This window comes from Heterodontus francisci, chromosome 18 (genome assembly GCF_036365525.1).
Source record: "Heterodontus francisci isolate sHetFra1 chromosome 18, sHetFra1.hap1, whole genome shotgun sequence".
NCBI classification, from domain to species: Eukaryota; Metazoa; Chordata; class Chondrichthyes; order Heterodontiformes; family Heterodontidae; genus Heterodontus; species Heterodontus francisci.
This window is the reverse complement of record NC_090388.1, coordinates 18294507-18314245: the sequence shown is the minus strand read 5'-3', so window position 1 is coordinate 18314245 and position 19739 is coordinate 18294507. Positions and strand designations below refer to the sequence as shown.

Sequence of the window (19739 nt, the reverse complement as noted above, 5' to 3'; positions counted from 1 at the left end):
GAACTCTGCTACAAACTCCATTCCCTATCCACCGACTCCATCCATCTCCCAGGCAACCGTCAGGCGCTGTACCAGACTGTTCGCAACCCCGAGATGTGCTTCTGACCACACATTCATGCCATCAATAAGACCGCCTATTTCACCTCCATAATGACAGACAATCTGTCCCTTGATGCAGAGCTCGATTCACGCATAGGGAAAGCAGCTACCACCTTTGGCCGACTCATGAAATGCGCATGGGATAACACCAAGATGACCCTTAGGACCAACCTGATGGTTTATAAGGCCTGTGTTCTCAGCATCTTGTTGTATGGCTGTGAAACATGGGCGGCTTACAGCTACCAGGAAAAGAAGCTCAATAATTTCCATTTTCGCTGTCTGCAGAAAATTATGGGTATATCCTGGCAGGACAAAATCACAAATGTGGCAGTCCTCTCAAAGGCAGAGCTCCCAAGTATATTGACACTTATCACGCTGGAGCCTCACAGCTCCAGCGACCCGGGTTCAATTCTGGGTACTGCCTGTGCGGAGTTTGCAAGTTCTCCCTGTGTCTGCGTGGGTTTCTTCCGGGTGCTCCGGTTTCCTCCCACATGCCAAAGACTTGCAGGTTGATAGGTAAATTGGCCATTATAAAATTGCCCCTAGTGTAGGTAGGTGGTAGGGAAATATAGGGACAGTTGGGGATGTGGTAGGAATATGGAATTAGTGTAGGATTAGTATAAATGGGTGGTTGTTGGTCGGCACAGACTCGGTGGGCCAAAGGGCCTGTTTCAGTGCTGTATCTCTAAAACTAAAAACTAAACAGAGGAGGCTTCAGTGGATCGGACATGTCCGCAGGATGGAAGACGGTTGCATACCCAAGGACCTTTTGTATGGTGAGGTAGCCGGAGCCAGACAAACAGTGGTGCGCCCAAAGTTCCGCTTCAAGGATGCTTGCAAGCCTGACACAAAGGCCCCAAATGTTGACTATCGTACCCAGGAGTCACTAGCTGGCGAAAGAGGGAATTGGCAACACCTCCTGTGGACTGGTGTGCACTACCACGACGACCAGTTGCTACAGCAGCTTGGCAATAGGCACCAACAGCAAAAACAACAAATCACAGTATCATTTGGCATTTTCACTTGCGGCACTTGTGGCAGAACCTGCCTCTCAAGGACTGGCCTTCACAGCCTTCAGCAAAGGCTCACCAAGAGAAGACACACCACTTAAGTGGATTGTTTGTTGCATGTCCATCTTCTTTCATGGATGGATGCCAACCAACAATGCCACCCACTCCGCCACTGCCTGAGCTGATCTTCTGCTGAAACCTTTATCAATGCCTTTATTACCTCTGCACTTGATTATTCCAACACATTACTGGCCGGCCTCCCATGTTTTATCCTCTGTAAACTTGAGGTCATCCAAAACTCTGCTCCCCATGCCCTAATTCACATCAAGTACCGTTCACCATCACATCTGTGCTCACGAACCTAATAAGCAACACCTTGATTTTAAAATTCTCATCCTTATTTTCAATTCCGACAGCCTTGCCCCTCCCTATCTCTGTAAACTCCTCCAGCTGCGCAACCCTCCAAGATATCTGCGTTCCTCTAACTCTGGCCTCTTGAGCAGCCCCAATTTTGATTGTTTCTTCAGTTGCCAAGGCCCGAAGCTCCAAAATCCCTTCTCCACATCTCTCCACCTCTCTACCTCTCTTTCCTCCTTTAAGAGACTCCTTAAAACCTACCTCTTTGACCAATCTTCCCTAATAGCTGCTCATGTAGCTTGGTGTCAAATTTTGCATAATAATTCTCCTGTGAAGCGTCTCAAAGAGACATTTTATTACATTAAAGGCACTGTATAAATACAAGTTGCGGTGGTGGTAGAGGCTGTGGCAGACAAATCTGAATTAGTGCATCCATTTTGACATAGACTACAAAATAGTAACCGTTTGTCTGGCTAAGTATATTTATAGTAAAGGTTCTAATTTCATCATAGGGACGTTTTACAGAAGATGTGCATTGTAAATACACAGCACAAGCAATTTTTTGCTACGTGGAACTAAATAGAATTATAAATGTCTAAAATATTTACATTGCAAGACAGTAAGTGATTCAATTGCTTTTTTTAAAAAGCTGTTATCAGCTGCTCTGTTCTTGATTAAAGAGAAATATTGTTCACAAATAAGTAGAATATAATGTTATAACCAGGTTGATACTAAACAAACACGGTTGGTAGACCCATCATTTCACCCTGTTCCTACTCCATTCTTTGTTCCAGTCCTACTCAGACCCCCTCCCTTACCTCTTTTTCCAGTACATTGATGATGGTATCCATGTCATTTTCTGCTTCCGCCTGAACTGGAAAATTTCATAGACTTCCAATTTCCAACTTCTCTTGCATTCACATGGTCCATCTCCGACTCTTCCCTTCCCTTTCTTGACTTCTCTGTCTCTATTTCTGGGAATAGACAATCAATGAATATTCACTACAAGCTCACTGACTCCCACAGATACCTCAACTACACTTCCTCACACGCTGCTTCCTGTAAGGACTCGATTCCATTCTCCCAGTTTCTTTGTCTCTGTCACATCTGTTCTGATGACGCAACCTTCCACACTAGCGCTTCTGATATGTCTTCCTTTTTCCTCAAACAAGATGACTTCACCACCTTGGTTGACAGGGCCCTTGACCATTTCTGTTCTTTTTCAAACACTTCTGCTCTCATCCGTTCCCCTCCCTCCCAAAACCACAATAGGGTTCCTCTTGTCTTCACCTTTCACCTCACCAGCCTCCATACTCAATGAATCATCCTCCACCATTTCCGCCAACACCAGCGTGATTTCACCACCAAGCGCATCTTCCCCTCCCCTCCCTTCCCCTGTCAGCATTCTGAAGAGACTGTTCCCCCTGTGACACCCTGGTCCACTCCTCAGTCACCACCAACACTCCCTTCCTTTCTTGCAGCAGCTGTCCATGCAAGCACAGGAAATGCAACACCTGCCCTTTCATCTCCACTCTTCTCACCATCCAAGACCCCTAACACTCCTTCCAGGTGAAACAGTGATTTAGTTGTACATCTTGTAATTCAGTATACTGTACTCACTGCTTCCTATGTGCTCTCCTCTGCACTGGGGAGACTGAACACAGACTGGGTGACTGCTTTGTGGAACACCTCCATTCAGTCTGCAAGCGTAACTCTGATTGTTATTTTGCTGGTCATTTTAATTCTCTACCTTGCTCCCACTCTGATCTTACTATCCTTGGCCTGCTACAGTGTTCCAATGAAGCTCAATGCAAGCTCAAGGAACAGCACTTCATCTTTCCACTGTGCACTTTACAGCCTTCTGGACTCAACAATTTTACATTGCTTCTCTGCTTCTCTCTTCACAGATGCTGCCAGACCTGCTCAGTATTTCCAGCATTTCATGTTTTTATTTTGCATTGTAACCTGTTCCCCCATATTGGTCAGAATTTTACACCACCCCAGCAGGCCGGATGGTGATGGGGAGGGGGCATAAAATTGAGCGTGAGGCTCTAGGAGGCCTTCCCAGCCCGCTCCTGCCTCCGCCCCACTTTACCGCCAGGGTGGTGGGGGGGCGGGGGAGGTGGGGGCATGGAGAAATGGGCCACCTGCCCCAGGCCAATCAAGGCCCTTAAGTGGCCACTTAACGACCACTTAAGGGCCTTTGCCCACCTCCATGGGTATTTTACCCATGGCAAGCGGGCGTCTGGCAGATGTGAAAGGCTGCCCAGTTATACTTGGTGGCCTCACAGCGCGCCGGGGGCGGGGGAGCCTTGACAATCGAGCACTGGGTGCCCAATTGAGGGCCGTCCCTGCTTCCCCAACCAACCCCAGGTCCCGAGACGCCCCCCCCGCCCCTCCTTTCCCCCAACCGATGCAGCAACCCTAATTTACCTGCAGTCCTCGCTCCATGTCCTCGGCTCAGCTGCAGTCCCAGCAGTAGCCATCGCTCCCGGTGGCACTGCTGGGACTGAGAGCTGCCGGCCTGGTGATTGGCCGGCAGCTCAATGAGGCGGGACAGCGTCCCTCAAGGGGGTCCCGCCTCTGAACAATTAAAGCCCGGGGACCCAGAAAATGCGGGCCGGATCCCTGGGCTGGGCGAAAGCAGGTCCCCCACCGACTTTTACGTTGGTGGCCACTCCCGTCAGCCCGGCGTAAAATCCGGCCTGTTTTGTTTTACTTTGCTGGTTTGGTTTCTTCTCTTACTTCTCTCTTATCTTCCCTTTTTTGCTTTCAGACAGCAGCTATTCAGAATCTTGCTATTCACACCTTCTGTAGGCTCACCTTTGCTTTTTTAGTTGTTCCATTACCATTACCTTTGGTCTTGCACCATGAAATTTTTGTCATCTAATTTATCCTGTCTTCCGCCCTATCACAGATCTTCCCTTTTGTTCTTTATCCAACCCCCCCACCCCCCTTTCACTTGCTCAAAACCTGTTACACTTCTAACTTTTCCCAGTTCTGATAAAAGGCCACTGACCTGAAATGTTAACTCTGTTTCTCTCCACAGATGCTACCTGACATGCTGAGTATTTCCAGCATTTTCTATTTTTTTTTCAGCTTTCCAGCAACTGCAGTATTTTGCTTTTGTAAACACAGTTAGATGTTGTTTTAGACAAGGATACTGTGGAATGAGTGTTGGCACTATTATTGGCCAACACACAATTGTAAAACCTTGGTATAGTCCCCAAACCATTGATGATAGATTTCCTCCTGTAAATTCTATATAGAATTCTATAAAGCAAGAACTTGCTTTATATAGCAAGCTCAGGATGCCCCACTGCTGTCGTGTAAGAAAATACGATGACCAATGATCACACAGCAAGACCCCACAAACAGCAGTGAAGTAAATGACCTGATAATCTGTTTTCATGATTTTGAAGGATAAATGTTGGCCAGAACACTGGGGCAACTCCCCTGTTCTTCAAATAGTACCATGGAATCTTTTATGTGCACATTACAGTGTAGCCAAGGACCTTGGTTTAACGTCTCATTCGAAAAGACTGCACCTCAGTATTGCACTGAAGCGTTAACCCAGTGTATGTGCTCAAGTCTCTGGGTTTGAACCCATGACCTTCAGTCTTAGAGACGATTATTCCTACTGAGCCAAGTCTAACAGCTGTTATCGAGTAAATTCACTAATCCCACACTTACAGTGGGATGCTATGTAGGGAGTGTTGGTTGAACATTCAGTGTTACAGCATTGTAGCCCTGTTTCTGACCTGCACTCGTGTCAAATATATTTAGCATGTTGAGAGAAGAAAATTGTTGAATTTACCCTTTTATATTTATTACGATGCAAGCTTTGATGTATGAGTTTACAGAAAGATTGCAGATTAGCTATTTGTTCATGGATGAGGAGTATCACAGTTAAGACAGATCCTGTCCATACATATCCCATCAGAGACACTGGCTGACTTTAACTTCCCTTAGCCTTGAGACCAATTTTAATGGCAACACCACTGACCTTGCATAGAACGGAACTGAGGTCGGAACCTTCTAGGTCTGCATGGCTCAGTATCACACTGAATTCACTTACACATTGAACAACTGGGGAAGCTCCTTTCTCTACCACTGGAAAGTGATTTTGAACTTGGATTGTATCAACACTCTTTGGCCCCATTCTCAATATACTTGCTCTATTTCTATTATGTGGGTATAACATCCAGTTTACAGAACCAAAACCATGATAAAGAAAAGAAGAAAGATTTACATTTATGCAGAACCTTTCACAATCTCAGGACTTGCTTAAGTGCTTTACAACCAATGAAGTACTTTTGAAGTGTAGTCATTGTTGCAATGTCGCAATTGTGGCAGAAAATATGCGCCCAGCAAGATTCACAAACAGCAACGTGATAATGACCAGATGATCTGTTATAGTAATGTTTCCTGAGAGATAATATTGGCCCAGATACCAGGGAGAACTCCACTGCTCTTCATCATATAGAGCCATGGGATCTATACATTCACCTGAGAGGACAGACAGGACCTCTTTTTAATGCCTCATCCAAAAGGCAGCTCCAAAGGTGCAGCACTCCCTCAGTACTGCACTGAAGTGTCAACCTGGATTATGTGATCAAGTCTCTGGAGTCGGACTTGAAATACCAATTAGCTGATTGCTGGCCAGCATCATTATGAAATATTTGAGAATCAGTGGAAGATGCACTTAAGGTCCTGCCAAGAGTTGTACACACACATATAATCAATATCTAATTAGTGATAAGTGCTAGGTGCTCGTCAACGTTTGAGTAAAACCATCATGACTTACTAATGATTTTAAGAGTATTAGACTCTTAAGGGATCTGTTGGAATACATTATCAGTGGTAAACTATCTGTGGTAGATCAGAGATCTGCCTTACTCCGATTCATAAAACACTCTGGGGCTGAAAATTCTGCGTGTAATTATGATGAAATGGGCTCCAAAGACCTCTGATCCCACTCAAGTGCCTGGGTTCAGGTTTAGGTCATATCATTGCTTTGGATTTGGCAGGTGCCTGCAGCACTCTGGGTGCCGCTTGGGCACTAGCAGAGGAAGGAAGCATAGAAAATACAGGTCTAGGTGTCCATGTAGAGTGGCAATTGGAGGACCCGGACCAGAAATGCAGGCACCGATCTTCATTGGCCCCATTGACAGGAGGGCCACTCCAGGCAGTTACACCCATGATTCCTGGGGACTGACAGGTCAAGATCTTGGCTTGGTGACTGCAGTGGCCTCATTTATGGCTGTTGGCAGTCATTTGGTGGTAGGGAGGCCAGGACTAAGAAAATTGCTGGAGTGTGAATTACCCCTCAATCCTACCCCTTAAGACACTGTGGCTAATGCTTAGGCTAGATAGACTGTTTTGAGAATTGGCTGCAAGTGGGCTTCTAAGTGGAGGTCGAGCCAGAGATCCTGTCCGTACTGGCTTTGTTACAGCAACTTGCGCCATGAATTTATTTTTGGGGCTGATGATATTGGGCCCCTCTATTTCTTTACTGGAATTTACTGTAACTACAGCATAGAGAGAAGCAATTCATCTCCTCAGCCTCAGCCAGTTTGTCTGGTTTGTATTGTGGTTATTTCATTTTGATTGCTGCTTGTTAGAAACGACATGCTGATATATACACGCGTTATACATTATCTGCCTGATGTCCCAGAGCTACTTCAAAAGGCAGACAAATCACCTTTGTGAAATTGAACTGGTGAGCAGGTATTGGATGCAAGTTTCACCCAGGAGCTAGAAATGCCTGATATAAAAGCAAAATACTGCGGATGCTGGAAATCTGAAATAAAAACAAGAAATGCTGGAACCACTCAGCAGGTCTGGCAGCATCTGTGGAAAGAGAAGCAGAGTTAACGTTTCGGGTCAGTGACCCTTCTTCGGAACTGACAAATATTAAACATGTCAGTGGGTTAGATAGGGTGGATAGTGAGAGTCTTTTTCCTCAGATGGTGATGGCAAACACGAGGGGACATAGCTTTAAGTTGAGGGGTGATAGATATAGGACAGATGTTAGAGGTAGTTTCTTTACTCAGAGAGTAGTAGGGGTGTGGAACGCCCTGCCTGCAACAGTAGTAGACTCGCCAACTTTAAGGGCATTTAAGTGGTCATTGGATAGACATATGGATGAAAATGGAATAGTGTAGGTCAGATGGTTTCACAGGTCGGCGCAACATCGAGGGCGGAAGGGCCTGTACTGCGCTGTAATGTTCTAATTCTAAAAAAAAAGGTTATAAGCAAGTGAGGTGGGGGTGGGGCAAGAGATAACAAAGGAGAAGGTGCAGATTGGACAAGGCCACATAGCTGACCAAAAGGTCATGGAGCAAAGGCAAACAATATGTTAACGGTGTGTTGAAAGACAAAGCATTAATACAGAATAGGTGTTAACGGACTGAATATTGAACAGCAGCTAGTGCAAACATGAAAAAAAACGGTGGGTAAGCAAACTGAACAAACTACGATGAAATGAAATTAATGCAAAAAAAAAAGGTTGTAAAAAATGTAAAAAAAGAAAAATCAACTAAAAATGAAAGTAAAATGGGGGGCTGTCATGCTCTGAAATTATTGAACTCAATGCTCAGTCTGGCAGGCTGTAGTGTGCCTAATCGGTAGATGAGATGCTGTTCCATGAGCTTGCGTTGATGTTCACTGGAACACTGCAGCAATCCCAGGACAGAGATGTGAGCATGAGAGCAGAGGGGAGTGTTGAAATGGCAAGCAACCGGAAGCTCAGGGTCCTGCTTGTGGACCGAGCGGAGGTGTTCCGCAAAACGGTCACCCAGTCTGCGCTTGGTCTCCCCAATGTAGAGGAGACCACATTGTGAGCACGAATACAGTATACTACATTGAACGAAATGCCTGATATTGGTTTGACCGTGGCCCTTGCAATGAAAAGAGAAAATGCTGGAAAAACTCAGCAGGTCAGCCAGCATCTGTGGACAGAGAAACAGAGTTAATGTTTTAGATCAGTGACCTTTTTGTTAGCGATGTAACAGTTTTTAAGAAAGTACAGAAGGAAGGGAGGATGGAACAAATCGAAAGGTCTGTGATAGAGTGGATGGCCGGAGTGATTAAATAGCAAAAGGGATGATAGTGCAAGGCAAAAGAGGATGGGGATGGTTATGGTTATTGCAGAAAGTCTTTGCAATTGTCCAATCAGGGAGTCCTCAGCTATGTCCTATTATTGTCCTATTACTAAGGGGTCAGTATTAGGACCACTGCTCTTTTTAACGTATATTAATGATGGAACTTTGGTATACAGAGCATAATCTCAAAGTTTGCAAATAATATGAAGTTCAGAAATGCAGTAAGCAATGAGAAGGATATAATAGACTACAGGAGGACATAGACTGGTAAAAGGGAAGACACATGGCAGATGAAATTTGACGCAGAGAAGTGTGAAGTATGTTTTGGTAGGAAGAGTGAGGAGAGACATTATAAACAAAATGGTGCAATTTTAAAGGGAGTGCAGGAAGAGAGACCAGAAAGTGTAGATACACAAATCTTTGAAGATGGCAGGAGAAGTTGAGAAGGCTTTTTATAAAAAAAACATTGGATCCTTGGCTTTATTCTTAGAAGCATAGAGTACAAAAGCAGGGAAGTTATGTTAAATCTTTATAAAACACAAGTTAGACATTAGCGGAAGTACTGTGTTCAGTTCCAGGCACCACATTTTAGGAAGATTGTTAAGGCCTTAGAGAAAGTGCAGAAGAGATTTACTAGAATGATACCAGGAATGATGAACTTCAGCTCGGTAGAGAGACTGGAGAAGCTGGTTGGGTATTCCTTAGAGCAGAGAAGATTAAGTGGAGATTTGACTGAGGTTTTCAAAATCATCAACAATTTGGTAGAGTAATTAAGGGACAACTACTTCCAGTGGCAGATGAGTCAGTAACTAGAGGACACAACATTAAATGGAACCCAAAAATCTTCCACCGGCATGTAAATAGTAACCGGGTAGTAAGAGGTGGAGTGGAGTCATTAACAACAAAGAAGGTAATTTTTTTTTATTCATTCATGGGATGTGGGTGTCGCTGGCCAGGCCAGCATTTATTGCCCATCCCTAATTGGCCATGAGAAGGTGGTGGTGAGCTGCCTTCTTGAACCGCTGCAGTCCATGTGAGGTAGGTACACCCACAGTGCTGTTAGGAAGGGAGTTCCAAGATTTTGGCCCAGCGACAGTGAGGGAATGGCGATATCGTTCCAAGTCAGGATGGTGTGTGACTTGGAGGGGAACTTGCAGGTGGTCGTGTTCCCATGTATTTGCTGCCTTGTTCTTCTAGTTGGACAAGGTCGCGGGTTTGGAAGGGGCTTTCTAAGGAGCCTTGGTGCGTTGCTGCAGTGCATCTTGTAGATGGTACACACTGCTGCAACTGTGCGTCAGTGGTGGAGGGAGTGAATGTTTGTGGATGGGGTGCCAATCAAGCGGGCTGCTTTGTCCAGGATGGCATTGAGCTTCTTGAGTGTTGCTGGAAGTGCACCCATCCAGGCAAGTGGAGAGTATTCCATCACACTCCTGACTTGTGCCTTGTAGATGGTGGACAGGCTTTGGGGAGTCAGGAGGTGAGTTATTCGCCACAGTATTCCTAGCCTCTGACCTGCTCTTGTAGCCACGGTATTTATATGGCTACTCCAGTTCAGTTTCTGGTCAATGGTAGCCCCTAGGATGTTGATAGTGGGGGATTCAGCGACGGTAATGCCATTGAATGTCAAGGGGAGATGGTTAGATTCTTGTTGGAGATGGTCATTGACTGGCACTTGTGTGGCACAAATGTTACTTGCTACTTATCTGCCCAAGCCTGGATATTGTCCAAGTCTTGCTGCATTTCTACACGGACTGCTTCAGTATTAGAGGAGTTGCGAATGGTGCTGAATGTTGTGCAATCATCAGCGAACATCCCCACTTCTGACCTTATGATTGAAGGTAGATCATTGATGAAGCAGCTGAAGATGGTTGGGCCTAGGACACTACCCTGAGGAATTCCTGCAGTGATGTCCTGGAGCTCAGATGATTGACCTCCAACAACCATAGCCATCTTCCTTTGCACTAGGTATGACTCCAACCTCAGTTTTGCGGGGGCTCCTTGATGCCATACTCAAGTCAAATGCTGCCTTGATGTCAAGGGCAGTCACTCTCACCTCACCTCTTGAGTTCAGCTCTTTTGTCCATGTTTGAACCAAGGCTGTAATATGGTCAGGAGCTGAGTGGCCCTGGCGGAACCCAAACTGAGCATCACTGAGCAGGTTATTGGTAAGCAAGTGCCTCTTGATGGCACTGTTGATGACACCTTCCATCACTTTACTGATGATTGAGAGTAGGCTGATGGAGCGGTACTGGCCGGGTTGGACTTGTCCTGCTTTTTGTGTACAGGACATACCTGGGCAATTTTCCACATTGCAGGGTAGATGCCAGTGTTGTAGCTGTACTGGAACAGCTTGGCTAGGGGCGTGGCAAGTTCTGGAGCATTAGTCTTCAGTACGATTGCCGGAATATTATCAGGGCCCATAGCCTTTGCAGTATCCAGAGCCTTCAGTCGTTTCTTGATATCACACGGAGTGAATTGGCAGAAGTCTGGCATCTGTGATGCTGGGGACTTCAGGAGGAGGCTGAGATGGATCATCTGGCTGAAGATGATTGCTCCCCCATCATTGAGGATGGGGATATTTGTGGAGCCACCTTCTCCAGTTAGTTGATAAATTGTCCACCACCATTCACGACTGGATGTGGCAGGACTGCAGAGCTTAGACCTGATCTGTTGGTTGTGGGATCGCTTAGCTCTGTCTATCGCATGCTGCTTACGCAGATTGGCACGCAGATAGTCCTGTGTTGTAGCTTCACCAATTTGACACCTCATTTTGAGCAATGCCTGGTGCTGCTCCTGGCATGTCCTCCTGCACTCTTCATTGAACTAGGGTTGATCCCCTGGCTTGATGGTATGGTAGAATGGGGGATATGCCAGGTCATGAGGTTACAGATTGTGGTTGAGTACAATTCTGCTGCTGATGGCCCACAGTGCCGCATGGATGCCCAGTTTTGCATTGCTAGATCTGTTCGAAATCTATCCCATTTAGCACGGTGGTAGTGCCACACAACACGATGGAGGGTATCCTCAATTTGAAGGCGGCACTTCGTCTCCACAAGAACTGTGCGCTTGCCACTCCTACCAATACTGTCATGGACAGATGCATCTGCGACAGACAGATTGGTGAGGACGAGGTCAGGTATGTTTTTCCCTCTTGTTGATTCCCTCACCACCTGCCGCAGACCCAGTCTAGCAGCTGTGTCATTTAGAACTCAGCCAGCTCGGTCAGTAGTGGTGTTACCGAGCCACTCTTGGTGATGGACATTGAATTCCCCCACTCAGAGTACATTCTGTGCCCTTGCCACTCTCAATGTTTCCTCCAAGTGCTGTTCAACATGGAGGAGTACTGACTCATCTGCTGAGGGAGGGCGGTAGGTGGTAATCAGCAGGAGGTTTCCTTGCCCATGTTTGACCTGATGCCATGAGATTTCATGGGCTCCAGAGTCGATGTTGAGACCTCCCAGGGGAACTCCCTCCTGACTGTATACCATTGTGCCGCGACCTCTGCTGGGTCTGTCCTGCCGTTGAGACAGGACATACCCGGAGATGGTGATGGCAGTGTCTGGGACATAGTCTGTCAGGTATGATTCTGTGAGTATATCAGGTTGTTGCATGACTAGTCTGTGGGACAGCTCTCAACTTTGGCACAAGGCCCCAGATGTTAGTAAGGAGGACTTTGCAGGGTCGACAGGGCTGGGTTAGCTGTTGTCGTTTCCGGTGCCTAGGTCGATGCTGGGTGGTCCATCCAGTTTCATTCTTTTTTATTAACTTTGTAGCGGTTAGATACAACTGAGTGGCTAGCTAGGCCATTTCAGAGGGCATTTAAGAGTCAACCACATCGCTTTGGGTCTGGAGTCACATGTAGGCCAGACCAGGTAAGGACAGCAGATTTCCTCCCCTAAAGGACACTAGTGAACCAGATGCCATGACAATATGAAAGGCACAATTCAGCATAGCAGCGCCTCATCAGACCCCTTTCCTATCCTGAGTGGTGTGAAACAGGGCCGACTTCTCGCACCTACACTGTTTGGGATCTTCTTCTCCCTGCTGCTCTCACATGCGTTCAAGTCTTCAGAAGAAGGAATTTCCCTCCACACAAGATCAGATGGCAGGTTGTTCAACCTTGCCCGTCTAAGAGCGAGGACCAAAGTACAGAAGGTCCTCATCAGGGAATTCCCCTTTGCTGACGTTGTTGCATTATCATCCCACACAGAAGAGTGTCTGCAGAGACTCATGGACAGGATTGCGGCTGCCTGCAACGAATTTGGCCTAACCATCAGCCTCAAGAAAACGAACATCATGGGACAGGACATCAGAAATGCTCCATCCATCAACATCAGCGGCCGCGCTCTGGAAGTGGTTCAAGAGTTCACCTACCTGGGCTCAACTATCACCAGTAACCTGTCTTTCGATGCAGAAATCAACAAGCGAATGGAAAAGGCGTCCGCTGCTATGTCCAGACTGGCCAAGAGAGTGTGGGAAAATGGTGCACTGACACAGAACACAAAAGTCCGAGTGTATTAAGCCTGTGTCCTCAGTACCTTGCTCTACGGCAGCGAGGCCTGGACAATGTATGTCAGCCAAGAGCGACATCTCAATTCATTCCATCTTCGCTGCCTCCGGAGAATCCTTGGCATCAGGTGGCAGGACCGTATCTCCAACACAGAAGTCCTTGAGACGGCCAACATCCCCAGCATATACAGCCTACTGAGCCAGCGGCGCTTGAGATGGCTTGGCCATGTGAGCCGCATGGAAGATGGCAGGATCCCCAAAGACACATTGTACAGCGAGCTCGCCACTGGTATCAGACCCACCAGCCATCCATGCCTGCGCTTTAAAGACGTCTGCAAACGCGACATGAAGTCCTGTGACATTGATCACAAGTCATGGGAGTCAGTTGCCAGTGATCACCAGAACTGGCGGACAGCTATAAAGGTGGGGCTAAAGAGTGGCGAGTCGAAGAGACTTAGCAGTTGGCAGGAAAAAAGACAGAAGCACAAGGGGAGAGCCAACTGTGTAACAGCTCCGACAAGCAATTTTATCTGCAGCACCTGTGGAAGAGTCTGTCACTCTTGAATTGGCCTTTATAGCCACTCCAGGAGATGCTTCACAAACCGCTAACCACCTCCAGGCGCTTACCCATGGTTTCTCGAGATAAGGACGCCAAAGAAGAGCCAGATGAGTTTTAGAGCAATCGACAATGGTTTCATGGCCATCATTAGACTAGCTTTTTAAATTTCAGATTTATTAATTGAGTTCAAATGCCGCCTTCTGCTGTGGTGGGATTTGAACCCATCTCCCCAGAGCAATACCCGAGAGTTTTTAGGTTACTAGTCCAGTGACAATACCACCATGCCACCACCTCCACTATTCTTTGAGGTGCAGAGCAAGGCTAATATACTTAATGAGTACTTTGTATTAGTGTTCACTAAGGAAGTGGAATCTGACAAAATATCAGTAGAAGCAGAGAAAGTAGAGGCAATAGATAGGGTAAAAATTGAAAGGGGGAGGTAGTGAAAAGGCTGGCTGTGCTTAGGGTGGATAAGTCACATAGTCCGGATGACTTGCATCCCAAGTTGCTAATGTAAGTGGGGGTGGAGATAGTGGAAGGGCTTGCTGTAATCTTCCAATCTTCCTTGAAACAGGAAAGGTGTCAGAAGATTGGAGATTGGCAAATGTGACGCCTTTATTCAAGTAAGGGTATAAGAATAGTCCTAGCAACTAGAGATCAGTTAGTTTAACATCAGTGGTGGGTAAGGTTTTAGAAACAATAATCAGGGGAAAAAATCAACAGACACTTGGAGAGGTTCGAGTTAATTAAGGATAGCCAGCATGGATTTGTAAATATTTTGATGAAGTAACAGAGCAGGTTGATGAAGGGAATGCGGTGAATGTTGTTTCTATGGATTTTAAGAAAGCATTTGATAAAGTACCACATAAAGGCTGGTTAACAAACTTGAGGCTCATGGATTAGGGGTCAGTGTTCAACTGGATAAAAAAATTGGCTTAATGACAGAAAACAATGAGTTGTAGTAAATGGTTGCTTTTCAGACCACAGGATGGTAGACAGTGGTGTTCCCCAAGAGTCAGTGCTAGGACCACTGCCTTTTTAATGCTATATATAAAGGAATTGGATTTTGGAATACAGACTAGAATTTCAAAATTTGCCAATATCACCAAACTTGGAGGTCTGGCAAACAGTGAGGATGATATGAACCATCTGCAACTGGACATAGATAGGCTAGCGGAGTGGGCAGACAGGTGGCAGATGGAATTTAGTACTGACAAGTGTGAGGTGATGCATCTTGGCAGAAGGAATAGGGAGAGGCAATATATACTTAATGGCACAGTTCTAAAGAGTGTGCAGGAACAGAGGGACCTGACATGTATGTGCATCAATCTTTGAAGGTGGCACAAAATATTGAGAGAGAGTAAAGCATATGGGACCTTGGACTTCATGAATAGAGGCATTGAGTACAGAAGCAGATAAAGCAGAAGTTATGCTGTACATTTATAAAGCTCTGGCTCGGCTCCAACTGGAGTGTTACGTCTAGTTCTGGTCACCACACCTTAGGAATGTTGTGAGGCACCTTGAGAAGGTGCAGAGGAAATTTACCAGAATGGTTTCAGGATTTTAGTTACAAGGTTAGTTTGGTAAAGCTGGGATTTGTTCTCCTTGGTGCAAAGGAGTTTTAGGGAGATTAATAGGCTTAGATAAGTTAGACAAGGAAAAACCGTTCCATTAAATAATGGTACAAGGACTAGGGGACACAGATTGAAGATTTTGGGCAAGAGATGCAGGGGGAATGTGAGGAAGAACTTTTTTTTACACAGCCGGTGGTAATGACCTGGAACTCACTGCCCTTAAAGGTGGTGGCAGCGGAGACAATCAATAACTTAAAAAGGAAATTGGATGACCACTTGAAGGAAATAAACTTGCAGGACTATAGGGATCGAGCGGGGGAGTGGGACTGACTGGATTGCTCCACGGAGAGCCGGCATGGACTCGCTGTGCCGAATGGCTTCCTTCTATGCCATATATGACTGGACACTGATTTAAGGTAAGAACCAGAGGCAGCATGAGGGACTTTTTTTAACACAGTGAGTTGTTGTGATCTAAAATTCACTGCCTGAAAAGTTGATAGAAACAGATTCAACAGTAACATTCAAAAGGGAATTAGATAAATTCTTGAAGGAAAAGAAATCACAAGGCAATTGGGAAAGAGGAGAGAAATGGGACTAATTGAAGAGCTCTACCAAAGAAATGGCACTGGCATGATGGGCCAAATGGCCTCCTTCTGTGCTGTATCAGTCTATGATTCTCTGATGTCCTGCAAAAATACTGCAGGAAAACCAGTCTGGCCATTTCACCTGCCTTTAAAACATGCCTATGATTGACAGCTTTATTTAATTGCAAAGCATAGCCTTTTGAACTTGTTTCGTCCCAGTTTGAATGCAATTGAGTTTGGTAATATTTCTTTAGTTTTCTTTTCAGTCAACTGATGAATGGGTGCAGATACACTGAGGATTCTGTGACATTGCCTTTCTCATGCAAGGGTGATTCGTGAAGGATGCAAGTTGTTTCAAGGATTACAAAGTCAAAGATTTTCAACTTCTATTATCTTGAAACAGTGTTGTAATCTAGCAAAGTCTGCCTTTTTGCTTTTGTTTCTTTTATTTTATAATAAATCAGATTTGTAGTTTGTAGCTTGTGATCTGAGGGTCTGTCAACCTATTATTTTCCCATCAGTTGGAGATCTGGAACTCATGGTGGCAAGTCCATATTATTTCTGATGTGTATCTTTATTAGTAAAAGGGTTCATTGTTCATCCTGTGGTCTGTTGTCACAAATTACTTTGTGTGTGGAAGCAGTTCTTTGCCTTGGGCATCATTAAAAATGTGTAGAAAGTGCCTAAATCATAATAAGTACCCTCTCTTTCTCAAATATCATGACATTGTTTCATGAAATTCCCCATTTATTCATTGCTAAAATTAAACACACTCATAAAGGCAGGAAATTATCGTGTCTTTATAAGTTGCATAGGTTACAAACTCACTGTTTCTTTTGTAATCCTTGGCTCACTCTTGCCCGGGCCTGAAATTGTGGGATCAAACTTGACTCCAGGCTGTGACTCTAATGGAGTCCGGAGGCAGTGCTGCACTCTGAGGTGCTGTCTTTTGGAGGAGACATTAAATCGAGGCCCCTGTCTTTCCTCTCCTCGGTGTTATTTCAAAGAAGCGCGCAGGGGAGTTTTTCTCGGTGACCTGGCCGATATTTAACCCTCAACCAACATCACTAAAACGGATTATTTGAACACTATCACATTGCTGTTTGTGGGATCTTGCTGTGCGCAAATTTGCTGCCACCTTTCCGAGGTTACTCTTCACTGGTTGTAAAACTCTTCTGGGGTTGTGAAAGCCTTCATTTTCCTATTGATGATCTGTGCTCTGTGCCCACTGTACCATGTGCCCACTATACCATGTTTCCTGCACCTAGTGCCCTGTCTCAACCAGGCTATTAATTCCAACTGATCCTCATCTTCAAATTGAATCTCATGATTTTGAGCATCATAGTATCTTCAACTTGTTACTTAATTTGCTCAATGACCACATTCAATTACAGGTTAAAAACAATATAGGAAGAGGGAATGTTTATTTATTCGCATTGTGCCTATCCTTTGTACTACCGGTAGGAGTAGGTGTGGAGGCTACCTGAGAAGTCTGATTTGGAGTTCTGATGAAGGGTCACTGACCAGAAACGTTAACTCTGAGTCTCTCTCCACAGATGCTGCCAGACCTGCTGAGTATTTCCAGCATTTCTTGTTTTTATTTCAGATTTCCAGCATCTGCAGTACTTTGCTTTTATATTATATTAGGTCTGATTTGGAGCTGCCTGTGATTCAATTGGCTGTTTAGCTCAAATATGTGGCAGGGTTGGAGGGCTTTGTTTTTGCATCAGCATGTCTGATGCTGGGGTAAGGCTTGCATTCAATGCCATTCCCTATCATTTATCTTGCAAATTGCACTGCAAGAGAGTCAGTTACAGTGGCTGACTCAACCACTGTGTTGAGCAACATCATGGTGGAAAGATAGCCTGCCCTGCAGACTGCTGATCAGCAGCTCACAACCGAACATGGACCCAAGAGCAGTCCTTGCTCAGGTGGAACATCTCTTGGCATTGCACCCACTGATGATGCTGAAGTGCATGCTCCATGACCAGAAAGACAAACAGACATTTATATAGTGCCTTTCATTACCTCAGGATGCCATAAAATGCTTTACAGACAATTAAGTACTTTTTGAAGCATCGGGCTGAATTTTATCAGCCCTATAGGGATGGGCAGGGAGGCTTGGGGGGCCCATAAAATAGCGAGGGAAGGTGTGGTGGGGTGAGGCTGGCCTTTCAGATGCCATTCAATTTTGTCGGGGCGGGGAAGGCTGAGGCTGGCCTTTAAGTGGCCATTTCTTAAGTGGCCAAATAATGGCCACTTAAGGGCCCCTTCCCACTGCCACTGGCATTTTACCAGTGGCGGTGGGGATGGGGGGCCTCTGCCACATGGGGAGGCTGCCTCGTAACAGCAGGTGCCCTACCTGTGGGCTGGGGTTGGGCCCTCCTCCTTGGGCAATCTGTGGCTCATGAAGGGCCCCTGGTGGCAAAGGCCACCCCTGTGTCAACGCCACCACCTGCAACACCCCCCTCCAACATCCCGCCCTCAACAACCACAGCCTCCTCACTGGGGCCTGTCTGACTGGTCCAGCCAAACCCGCCCCACTTACCTGCAGTCCAAAGCGCCATGGCTGCTCCTAATCCTGTTTCTTCCGCAGTAACGGCAGTGGTCACCGCTCCTGTGGCACTGCTAGGACTGCTGACCTGCTGGCCTTCTGATTGGCTGACAGCTCTTGGAAACGGGATCCCCCTCCTTAAAGGGACGGGGACCCCGGCCCTGGGCAGTTAGATGCAGCGAGGGGTCCCCAAAATGACTGAGGCAGGGTTCCCCTCACCTTTTTGGTCCGCCATTACAACCCCTACCACATGCATAAAATCCAGCTAGTAGATCCTGTTGTAAATGCAGGAAATACAGCAGTGAATTAGCACACAGCAAGGTCCCACTAACAGCAATGTGTTAATGATCAGCTAATTTGTTTTAGTGAGAATGGTTGAAAGATAATTGTTGACCAGGGCACTGGGGATAACTCCCCTGCTCTTCTTTGAAATAGTGCCATGGGATCTTTTACATCCACCGAAGGGGGCAGAACAGGACCTTAGTTTCAAGGCCCAAATGAAAGACAGCACCCCCGACACTGTAGCACTCAATGTTATCGACTGGCTTCAACGTGCTAGGTGACAGGCACCAGAGAGCCTTGAGTGAGGAACTTGGGACATTTGCAACAGTGCCTTTATTAGAGCTGTTTTAGAGCATGACAATGCATGATATGAGGGTGCAGCCTCCAATAGAGGCATGCGGCCTGACTCATAGGAGCAAGCTATATTGTCACTGCCAGTCCCTTGTCTGCTGCTGTATTAGGGTACCTGTTCATACTCATGAAGTAGCTTATTGGCACCACAAGGTTAGAATTATACAGTTATTTAATAGGACAATTGGCCTCAGTTCAAAGCAAAAAAGCTTCTTCAGATTCCACCTCTTTCCCTTTCCATATTGTTGTTGCATTATTTATGCTGTAATTCCTCCCTTCAATTTTTAAAACTCTCTGCAAACCTATCTCTGGGCTGGGCTTTCTTTTTAGGCAACCTGTTTCAAGTGGTGGTGGCACTGAGGGCTGTGATGAGGCTGTTGTCTTTATGGAATAGCAGTAACTGTAATATAAGGGTCTGAAAGGGTTAATCTTGAGAGAGTGTAAAGAATACCTCATACCATGATGTAAGAGATCACATGTGAGAGAGACTCAAGAATAGATGCAGCTCAACTTTTGGAGGAGTCACACAGGCTAGTGTGGAGTGTAAATAGCTATAATGCAATAAAGATTAATATTTAACTGCTACAGAAGAATCTCTTTAGCTGGACTAACTAAGGTGGCAGTGTACTGAACAAACATGTAACAATAACAAAAAGAAAGAGGCACATAAGTGAATTTGCATAGCTGGGAGCATTGAAACAGAAATAGACTGTTCAGCCCCTTGAACCTGTTCTGCCATTCATTTAGATCATGG

At 45.8% G+C, this 19739-nt stretch overlaps 1 protein-coding gene and 1 long non-coding RNA gene across 3 annotated transcripts in view; one reads left to right on the top strand and one right to left on the bottom strand.

Annotated features, from left to right (window-relative positions):
• Window positions 1-19739, bottom strand: part of LOC137379481 (uncharacterized) — a 58793-nt gene that overhangs the window by 37607 nt on the left and 1447 nt on the right. The window contains exon 2 of the long non-coding RNA XR_010976826.1: window positions 2285-2440. This is a non-coding gene — a long non-coding RNA (uncharacterized lncRNA). The remainder of the gene's footprint in view (window positions 1-2284; window positions 2441-19739) is intronic.
• Window positions 15203-19739, top strand: part of LOC137379480 (monocarboxylate transporter 2-like) — a 237364-nt gene continuing 232827 nt past the window's right edge. For both annotated transcript variants that reach the window (XM_068050369.1, XM_068050367.1), the window contains exon 1: window positions 15203-15630. The gene's annotated coding sequence lies outside the window, so the exon portion shown is untranslated. The remainder of the gene's footprint in view (window positions 15631-19739) is intronic.